This window comes from Hippocampus bargibanti, linkage group LG20, assembly GCF_051943395.1.
Source record: "Hippocampus bargibanti isolate YZ-2025 linkage group LG20, ASM5194339v1, whole genome shotgun sequence".
Lineage (NCBI taxonomy): Eukaryota > Metazoa > Chordata > Actinopteri > Syngnathiformes > Syngnathidae > Hippocampus > Hippocampus bargibanti.
In genome coordinates, this window is record NC_142753.1 from 8,289,703 (window position 1) to 8,301,742 (window position 12,040).

Genomic DNA, 12,040 nt, shown 5'->3' on the forward strand with positions numbered 1-12,040 from the left:
ACTTGATCGTCCTTCAATTCAATCTGCTATCACATATTTTGAATCAAATCAGCATGCTAATTTGCCCATTTTCATTGATGGCATCATTTGGTTCACTGCCGGTTTGTTTCTCTCTGATGAAGGTTTCTAATTAGAGCCCAAAAAAAAAATCAAGCGTTGAAGTACTTCATTTGGCTCTTCAAACAGCTTGCTCAATTTCAAAGCAAACTTGTTGACGGAGCACCATCAAGTATAAGCAATATTGTACATCCCAGGATAGGAATGTTCTTCAGCCGCCAATTAAAACTATTCAAAACATGAACGGTAACCGTTAAAGAAACATTAGCCGTACGGAGAACGTCAAGGGCGCTTTAAAGGACAACCGACGTCACTTTTTTGTTTTTTAACTGACACCAGAAAAAACGTTTTATAGCATCCAAAATACCCAAAACACGCAGTATGATATATACCCCAGATCAGCTGAATTAGGTGAGAATAGTATAAACATATGTAAATCAATTTGGGCCAGTTTCTTTGCACAGACTGTCTGCTACTTTATTCATATGAATCAACTTTTCATGATCCATATTAATATTTAACTCCAGATGTTTGCCACCAGAGACACGCGTGTATGTTTTAATCAGCAGTCTCGCAGCCACTTCAAGCTTACTTACAAATTCATAACTTCTCCTTGTTTATGTGCAACATCTTTTTAATAATCTCACGCCGCGTGGAGAAACAGGACAGGGGGACAAGGGAGGATGTTGCTGAAATAGCCGGACAGTAATGAGACGACAAGCGTGGCGACATTTTTGCTGATGCCAGTAGAACCCCCACCCCTTATCCCCCGCCCCTGCAAAGTAACTTATAATAGGATTCCTTACATCCTCTCCATACACCGCATTACTCCTTATTACTTAATTCCTGCTCAGCTGACATGACGTTCCCGTGAGCGCGACTCTGTATCACCCTCCCCAAAAAGGTCAAAGGAAGTTGAAAGGTAATCAGTTCGCAACCTTATTCCCCCACAAGGTGATTTACATCATGCATGCGAATAGGGGGGATTCAAATGAGGGGAGTCACTTCCACAGCGCGATGGTCAAGGGGACTTGTTTATGTAAAACAAAAATGGCGTGCGGCCCGTTAGAGAAACTCTTGTAATAGGGTTAATGACACGAAAACCTACATGGAAATCGTTCGCAGTAAAAGGAGGAAAAATAGAATTGATGGCCTCACTGGATTACAATTGGAGTATGGTGAAGTCTCAATAACATGGTGATTACTAAGGTAAATTACAACTGAGTAAGACTCAACACGCTGCAGCCTGGAAGCACTTTATGGTTCAACAAGGACCCCCGGTTTCTACTAATTGAGCTGTTATCTTTATTTGCAGTGGTCGCCGGGATATTACAAGATGCAATGAATAAGCATTAAAATGGTAATTGAAAATGTTTATTGAGTTGTAAGATTATTTGGTGCATTTATAGGACGGTTGGAAACAGACATACTATGCAAGTCTGACTATTAAAAATTGAACATGCCAGGAGTCCTATCGCCCCCCCTCAAAAAAAAATCTCTCACTGACTGAAAAGTACAGCCTCTTGTAAAAGTGAGCAACCTACTCTATTGACATTTACGAGCACTTCAAAATACCACGAGGACACCCGGTGCCGACACTCAGCTACACTTTCTCTTGGTCGTAAATACGGAATGGGAATCAGTGAGATTCAAGAGTGATTTTTTTAACTCATTTAACTAATTCACTGCCAGACAAAAATGTGTCCACTCCAGTGCCAGGGTTTTCGTCATTGTCACTTGAATTGCAGGACCCACAGAATATTGAGTTTTACGACTACATAAATATAGAGTGCATGTAAATATTAAACAGTATATACTGTACGTTGATAGTGGACTGTTTACTATCGAGATTTGTATTGTACTATAACATTTACTGTGTTTCTTTATGCCTGTCCTGTACTGTCTTCCATTAAATTTGGCTTTCTAAATATTTTTTGTACTCATACACATGTAAATGTACCAATTCATGTAAGGTTTGCTACATCACGTTTTTTTCGTACATCGCGGGTGGTCTCAGTCTGCATTTACCGCGATAGACGAGGGATTACTGTACCGTACAGTAAAATAGAAAACGACCCATCTGACGAAGTGTCATTGAACACACCATATGCGGCAGAAACGATTGCGTGTCGAAAATGTCAACAGCGACCAACTGCGGGTTTGCACCATTAACACAATTGACTAAATGGAAATTAATAACATGCACAGCTGGGTACCGTACAGCTGAAAAGAAGAAAAAAAATACCGGTCACAGTATGGCAAGAGCTTAGTACTAAGTAGTACTCTATCCAGGACAACGATCATAATACATTCCTCATTCAGCTCTTTGGAAACGAAACAATTGTCTTATTAAATGTAGAAAAACTACAAGTTAATCATACAGAAATTCAAACTCAAGCATTGTGACAGAAATGGGAGTCGCAACTAACTACAGTCAAAGAGAAAAAAAACTAATTTGCGAAGTGTAAGTAAACATACCATAGCCAGCAAAGACGCGATGCACAGCTGTTTGGAGCAATTAATTAATTGACGAAGTGAAAAATAACTCGTAAAACATGACCTGGAACACAGTAACACTCGGTACTGGATAACTATTGGCACAGTAAACGTTTTTAATTCTCGGGACAACTAGAGGAACTAATTGAACACATCACACGGAAATATAAGCAAAAACAAAATGATGTTTGAAGGGGAAATTCTAAATTAATTCGACCGTCAAAATATGTGCGACTCACCACTGCGCAATCCCGGCAGCTGTGATTTTGATAGGTGGTGTGTTGTTACGTCACTTCCGTTTCATTTGAATAAAGTTTATGCATACATGTTAAGTTTCAGAAATCGTAAATCGGGAGATTTTTTTACTCGCGATTCTGTGGTGTGTTAAAATAATACGAGCGTTACAAAAGTGTATATTTAAAGTACATAAAAAATAAAGATGCTTTTATTGTTTATTTATACATTCACGTAGTATAAAAATATTTGGATGGATTTGCCTTTATTAGTCTTGCAGTGGAGAAATTTACATTTCACTGCATATATTTTGTTTTGTTTCACCATTCAAATTATAGTGAGTATAGTTGTTAAAATTGGCAGTCTCCCGACCAAATCATGAAACTTAACATGTATGTTTATGCTTAACTCCGTTGCACATATATACATGGATATTTGAAATTGTCACTTTCAAAAGTTGGATGTTAGCCCTGCGCTGGCCAATAGAACCAAGTAAATCCCAGGTGGATACGTTTTCCATCTCACCTCCAGTTTTCCAATCTGTTTTCAATCTACTGCTGCCAAAATGTAATCAACTCTAGATCTTGACAATATTGACCAGTCTGTTGAATTATGTCAAATTCTATCGAGCTGCACTTGGCAATTACGTGCACCCATACAAACTCATATTGGTGAAAACAATGTATGTGTGATGGCTAATAGCTTACCCTAATGTGTTCCTCTGCCACTTCAATTAGATTGTCAATTACACAAACTCTCCCGCTCTTATAGTTGCCTTTTAATACGTGCGCGATATCGAACGGGCACAGTGGAAACACTTTGAAAGTCTTTCAATCCCTACCGTTGAAAGTAATAACCCTTTTCATTAGTGTGTGTGGTCACAGAAACTGCACCAGACAGATAATGTTAGTCATTATAAATATGTCGCTGCGTTTTATCCCGACGGATGTTAAAAATGCAACATGCCGTAAAATTAATCAATCTTTTAACAATTGAATAATTTATTAAATGTATCTTATATGCAGTATGTATCACATCATTTGATCTCCTTGGCAACATGAGTAATGAACAGTTGGTGTGGACTGGTTTGGGATTTAAAAAAAAAGGTTGCAAGGGGTATTTTCACATTGTTCTTTTTAACTCATTAACTGCCAGACATGTGAAAAAATGTGTCCACTGCTTTGTCAGGGGTTTTGTCATTGTCACTTGAATTCCAGGACTCAGAGAATATTAAATTTTAGGACTATATAAATGTTCAATCTAGCGTAAGAAACCTTAGACTCTCTTCTTTCATCAGAAAAAAAAGAGTTAAATCCTAAATTATATATGTCTGGAGTTATATGGGCTTGAAATGAGGGTGGCTGTCCGAAATACAATGCAATACATACATATTGGTTTATATAGCGCTTTAACAACAGCTGAAGCTGGAACAAAGCGCTAATATAGAAAAAACAAAGCGAGCCAATGAAGCCAGCGCTTTATCAGCACCCAAACAAGAAAAAATAAAACAGGAACACATTCGAGAATGGCGCTCTACGTCATATTTTCGATTACTGAATAAATTTGTGAAAGGCAGTGAATGAGTTAAAAAATTCTGTACCAAAAATGACAAATGGAATGGGTACAAGGTGCAAAGGTCAAAGGTTAAAATTGGACTTTCAGTCACCTGGAGTATCATCTTACCTTTTCTCATTCGTTTCGGTTTAGCTACTCTTATTTGGGCGATTTCCTCAAAGAGATCTCCAGCAATCACGTGCAATTCTCAGTGACAAGCGAGAAGGCTTTTTAATAAATGAAAATAAGAGGACATTTCAGCCAGTCGACAGGAACCTGGAAGCTTTTCACCGGTTGCCTGTTAAAAGTGTCTCGGTTTATATTATACTGTGGCGCTTTTCGGGGATGGATCCAGATAAGAGTAAATAAAGCTTTTATTGCCTTGATTCCTCCAACGATAGACCTGGCGGTGTAATATAGCCACCGGGATATCAGGGGATTGGTGAAAAATAAGGATGAGAACAAGGTACAATGAATCCCTCCCCTTCCTACCCCCTAAGCCACCCCCATCCCACCCATACGGTGAAGCGAATGGAACAAAAAGTGTGTAGCAATTTCGAACATAATTTCTAATTACACGTAGCATACCAATATCACAAATTGTTGACAAATTAACATTTGAATGACAAGTTTGTCTTGTGAAAAAAGCATAAACAAACCACTTTCTCCTCATGTGACAATGTTGATTTTCATCAAACGCGAAAATGGCAAGCTAGCCACACGGTAACCGGTAACCGCTACCCTGTTAAAAATGGACTCCCAACCCCAAACCCCGCTAACCATCCCATTATAATAAGGTCACGAACAATAGAAAAGCATTTTCCTTCATCAGATCTGTCTGCTCGCTCGCATATAGCACAGATGGCACTTATCGATCCTGTATTAAAAGTGCTAAAGACCAAGCATCTAATCAATACAGGAGGAAAATTCTCAAGTGGTTTGATTAATGTCTGACAGCACAGCTGAATGCTTTGAGAGAATACTTTTTTGCCTCTTTTTTTTTTTTTTGTTAACGTTAATATCAAATTAGCATGATAATATGACAACTACTTAGTGCTTAGCTTGCTCTATTCAGAATCAGAGAGTCTTTAATAGTCCCACAATGCGGAAATTTGATATTTATGTCAAACAGCCTGGCGTTTTCAAGCCTCTCTGGTTCTATTTTAGTGTTTCCCACTTTGTTTGTAATTGCGCTACGAATCCACGTCGATGATCACTTTCACATTCATTTCAATGGAGGCATTACCAGGGACTGCAGTACCACATTTGGCCAGGGGTGCTCTCCCCTATTCATTTGAATGGCCACGCCATTTTCCCATTCATTCCTGTTAAGGCGCTACCAAGGGCTGCAGTATCGCGTTTTACCACCAGGGGCGCTCTCTCCTATTCATTTAAATGGCCAGGCCATTTTCCCATTCATTTCTATGGAGGCGCGACCAGGGACTGCAGTACCACATTTGGCCGCCAGGGGAGCTCTCCCCTATTCATTTGAATGGCCACGCCATGTTCCCTTTCATTTTTTATGGAGGCGCAGTACCGCCATCAGCCGCCAGGGAAGCGCTCTATTAATTTCAATGGCTAGGCTTTTTCTCTTCATTTCCCTTCATTCAGGGTGCGCCTTATACTAAATACGATAAAACACGGTATTTAAAAAAAACATTTTAAAAGTGCTGGATTGTGACCCCCAGCAATTTCCGCGGAATTGTTTAATCCTCCCCGTGCGACATGCTGCTTGACAAGGAAATGCTAATTACGCGTGTACGTTCAACGCATTCTCTTGTTGACTCTTGACTCCAATTTGCATATCAGTGGGTTGCGTTTTTCTTTTTTTTTCAAGCGCCGCAATCTTCTGAAAGCTTTCGGTAAGTAAGAGGGTGCTTGCTTCAACACCGCCGTGGGCTATGAGTCACTGTGGTATAAGTCAATGAGTTTTTTTGTTTGTTTTTATTTTATTTTTTTGTCGGCCATGTTGATCAGGTTTCTGTGCTTTGCGAAGGGAAACGTCCCGGGGATGTTTGTAACCCAAAAAAAAATAATGCTACAACAAATAATGCTAATAATAATAAATAATAATAATAATAATAATAATAATAATAAATAATAATAATAATAATAATAATAATACATTTCACTTATAAGCGCCTTTCAAAATCTCAAGTTCACTTTTCAGTCACAGGATAAGTTTTTTTGTGGGTGAGCAGCGGCAGCCACACGCGTCAGCGTTCACCCAACCCGTAAGTAACTCAAATTGAAAGAAAGCTAGCTAACTAGCTAATAGCTAGCTCGCTAGATAGCTATATAGCTAAATAGCTATATATCTAAAAATAAAAATAAAAATAAAAATAAAAATAAAAATAAAAATAAAAATAAAAATAAAAATAAATTTCATTTATAAGCATAATCATGAGGCACGAGCCGCTTCCAGTAGAGGGAGTACATGAGCAGTTGTGGCCATTAAATGAATAGCATTATTTACGTCAAAGGGTCTCCATGTTTCTTTCAGAACCAAAGAAAAGGGCACCGCTTCAGGCTGGAATGCTAATAAACATTTTCCACATTTTAGTTCTCAGACCGGCAAGGACGTGAAGGTCAAAAGCACTGTGATGTATAACAATCCAACTGCTAGCTCAGCATTTTTATTTTTACTTTTTATTATTTTACCCAAGCGTCAACCTCCGGCGAGCAGAGATAAACATCAAGAAAAGTGAGCATTGCCTTGATTTACGCTTCTGTTAATCTTTCCGGCACTCTTATTGGCTTCAAATGTTTTTCCACTCATCCAAAAGTCATCAGTACGTCATTCGCTCATTCTTGGCATTCATACAACAATCGAGACTAAGCGAGTCTCTATGCCAAGAGGAATTTGGGGATTGTATGATCGCTTTTTTATTCATTAAGGGATCTGAAAGATCATGAAATTATTTTTTTTTTCTGCTTGCATACATGCTGCTGGGTCCAAGACATAGCTATTAGCTATCTGGCTATCTAGCCAACTAGCTAATAGCTAGCTAGCTATTAGCTATCTAGCAACTAGCTATCTGTTAGCTATCTATTAGCTATTTATTAGCTAGCTGGCTAGCTTTCTATCTATTTGAGTTATTCCGGGTTGAGTGAACGCTGGCGCGTGTGGCTGCCGCTGCTCACCCACAGAAAAACTTATCCTGTGACTGTAAAGTGAACTTGAGAGTTTTAAAAGGCGCTTATAAATGAAATTATTATTATTATTATTATTATTATTATTATTGTTAGTAGTAGTAATAGTATCATTATTATTATTATTATCATTATTATTATTATTATTATTATCAGTATTATTATCAGTAGTAGTTTTATTATTATCAGTATTATTATCAGTAGTATTACTGTATTATTATTAATTCTGGAATGGTAATGAATGAGTTAATTAGTCACGTTGTGATGACATCATTATGCATCCTATTGAAATAAAGTTACAGAATGGCAATGAATGAGTTAATTAGTCACGTTGTGATGACATCACCATGTATCCTATTGAATAAAAGTTACAGCACTGATTTCAAAGTAACATAGCAAAGAAAAAAAATAATGCACTGTCACAATGTCAAACTTTTTTGACACCAAATCGCATCCTCAACGCCACATTGTGGTATTCACAGACTAAAATTCCAGTTTCATCTTTGATTGAACAGAAAAGGGTTATGCCATGCAGCACATTAATCAAACAGATGGCAAGTGAAGCTTCGGGAGCCGGCAGACCATTCTTATGTCAATAATTGTTTTAAATATTCACTGTGCTGTCACTCAAGTTATGTTAATTAACAAAATCATTGATGCGGAACATTATTGTGTGTGGGTGTGCGTGTTTTATTCGGAATGGAGGGTTCATAGTGTTGTAACTCTTGAGGTAGTGCCTCTAATCATATCACTCGCCACTGCTTCTAATAAAAAGAGGAGCTGGGAATGAAGATAAATGGACACCCCCCCACCCCCCACACCCCCATTCCCTATCCCCACACCCAACTTATTGCATCAGAGGTCCGCTGCCACAAATCCAAGAGGCAGGTGTTTCTCAAGCTTTCAAAATGGCCGGCTGTGGAATTTTGTGAGTCTCACAGTAGCAATACAAACATTACTAGCTCTTAGGTGACGTATTCCATGCCCATGTTTGGTAGGGAATCGTTAAAAAGTCCATCATATCTTTTTTTTTTAATGCAGGATGTTATGTTTTATTGTAGAGGGGGTGGGGGGTATGGATGACACATGATTAGTGGTTCAGAGCACTCGCAAAATGACACCTGAGGGATGTCTTCCGATAGACGATTTCCCTGAAAATGTAATTATTTAATCAATATGCAATTAAATAAATGCACCATTTGGATGATATCATAGTTTACTGTTGCTGACGTCAGCGAAATCTGACTGTGCTCTTTTTGAATCAATAAACATGATCAGGAATAACTGATAGGGGTATTTTTTTTGGGGGGGGGGGCGTTTTTGATGGAGTTATTTGACTGTACATCCTGTGCTAAAGACGATATTGTTATACACGGAAGGGGGCGTTTATAATGACTCTCTTCGACTGTACACCATATGCAAAAGACGATAATATTATACATACATCAGAAAACAGAGCAGATGATAAATAAACCCCCTACAGTGTGAATGGTTCGACCCGTGATTTTCAACCACACTCGTGTGCCTTGAGAGATCGTCAGGTGTGCCGTGATAAATTATCCAATGTCACTTTTTTAAAATGTAAAATTTTATAATACGTTTATTAATAAGATGTATTATTAGTATTATTACTATTATTATTAATCGTTTTCTGCATCTATGTTAATTTCCGGTGTTCGTAGTAGGAGGGTAATTCGATATACGTCCGTGTAGAAACACGTAGCTGATTGTCTTATTCCTCCAAAAGACTTAATGACGCGCGTGAGAGGTCGTGGAGAAGTTTTTAAAAAGGGCAACTGCAAACTCCGAATTGGACTTTATACAAGATTCTGACCCGAAATAAAAACCACAAAGTTAAATGAGAAAGCGCAAAAAAGTAGTTACGTATTAGTTTCACCCTGATTGAGTATCAATAAATTGAAAAACTATATTGTAATTATTGTAATTAAATATACTGTTCGGGGTGTTATTTAATAACATTTTTGTTTGTGGTATGTAAAAAATGTACCTTGGCTCAAAAAAATGTTGAAAAACACTGGGTTAGACATTTGGACTAAAAAAGAGGGACCATTTTGTTCAAGGACAGATTTGGACCCTTAGCGTCCTTCCCGGTCTCCTAATAAATTGCTTTTAGCTGCTTTCGGAGCAAATTATCCTTCCCTCCCCCCCCTAATTTTCCAATTTGCGGTGTCATTTATACCTAATTGAGGGGCGCGCGGGGGCTGTATTACTCTTACAAATAGGGGCGATATACTTTATCGAAGGTCTGCTTGATACGGAGGAGCTGGTAAAAGCAAACATCAATTGTGAGAACGTATCGAAGATGGAGATCCCCCCCCCCCCCCTCGAGAGGCTCTCCGCAAAGAGGCTTTAATTATTTCTTAAAGGCAATCCCGCGGCCGTTGCTACTTGCTACCTAGCGCCACTTATTTTATGGCCTCGCTCCTCCTCTTTCTGGAATGGAGATAATCAATGAGGTGAGAATTCACTTTATTTCATCCCTGCTCCAGTCCCTAGCCGGGAATTTGGATCGCGTATTCATTGAGCCAAATAAGAAACGCGTTTTCAATCCGCGTGAGTCCGGGGAAAAGTTCGCTGCCCACATTGTGCGTCATCTGGTTGCATTTTTGGGTGTGCATTTGTACTAAATAACATACAGTGGCTTACAAACTTAATTGGTTCCCAGACAGAGTGTGTAAGGTGAAAAGTATGTATCCCAAAAATTACTTTCCCATAGGAAACCATTAAAATGAGAATAATCCGTTCCCAGGTCCCCATAAAACATAATTTTCTACGTTATAATTTCCTAAGTCTTAAAACTACCACAAAATATAACTTATTTTATGTATAATAAATGTGCTATGGTATTATAATTAAATGAAATAAACTACACTGTATAATAAGGTCCTTTTATTTACTTTTGTGATGGTCGTTGATGGCTTGATGGAATGGAGTGTCCTGTTTCATCTGCATTAAACACTTGATGAGGCACGTAGCCGCCTTCTTTCACCATCTTGAGGAATGATCCCGTGGAGGTGCTTTCTCTGCGATAATTTTACCTAGTTCCTCATCAATTGTTTTCTGTTTAGCTAGATTGATAGCTTTTTGTATCAAGTGTACAGGTGGCTTGTGCCGGTTATTTGTGGAACCTGATTGATGGGAATTTTAACCTTGCAGTCTACACTCTGCCTTTGAACTATCAAAGTTGAAACGAGTCCAAATTTCACTGTTTTCTTTCCATTTTGTACTCTCTCTCTCTGTTGTCTGCCTGTCTCTTTAATGTTTAAATCACCTCTCCCCACTGCTGCATTCTTGACCAACCACGTGGCTTTAACTGACGACTTGTGGCAGCTCTGTGTGTGTCCCGAAAAATAGTTTGTATGCTAAGGTAAAATGTTCATAAATTAGGCGCTTATAAATGAAATGTATTATTATTATTATTATTATTATTATTATTATTATTATTATTATTAGAGGAACGACAACGCATTTCCTCTCATCTCACAAGGCTCTTATACTCCATACATACACGCCACATCTCCCCTACCTTTGCCCCCCATGAGTATAATATCCACATATGTTGATATTACAGAACAACAATCACCGTCCGACATCATGTCCTTTGCTGAAAAATATCTTTGTTTTTAGCGTTGCCGAGGGAATCCAAGAAAAAGCTTGTCCCTGCGTCATCAGCAACTTTCGCTTCGCTTCCTTTGGAGCATAATTTCCATCAGATTTTTTTTTTTTTAATGGCAGCAGATGTTCTTTTCAATCCCACCTGTCATCAGGGACCACCCATCAAAACACCATCAGGGCCCTGCTGCTCACCCCTAACAAATACGTGTCTAGAATGCAACACGTGCAAATCCAGTCTCCCGTTTCACTATGTCATCATTTTTCGGTCGTCAAATTATATTTGGATGATGTATTTTTTTTCGGATGACAAAATTTTAAAAAAGAGAAAATAATAATAACAATACATTTCATTTCTAAGCGCCTTAAAAAACTCACTTTTCAGTCACAGGAGAAGTTTCTCTATAGGTGAGCAGCGGCAGCCACACGCGTCAGCGTTCACTCAACCTGGAAGTCAATAGATAGAAAGCTAGCTAGCTCATAGATAACCAAAAGATAGCCAGCTAGACAACTAGCTATATAACTAATAGATAGCCCGCCGGCCAGTTCCCTAATAGATAGCAAATAGATAGATAATTATTAGCTTTTTAATCTATCTATCTATCTATCTATCTAACTATCCTAATCTATTAGCTGCTAATAGATAGCCAATAGAAAGCCAGCTATACAACTAGCCATATAACTAATAGATAACCAGCCGGCCAGTTCGCTAATAGATAGCAAATAGATAGCTAATAGAAAGCCAATAGATAGACAGCTAGTCAAATAGCAATATAGCTAATAGACAGCCAGCCAGATAACGACCAGTTAGCTAATAGGTAGCAAATAGATAGCTAATGTAAAGCTAATAGACAGACAGTAGATAGCCAGTTAGACAACTAGCTAGATAACTAATAGATTGATAGCCAATAGA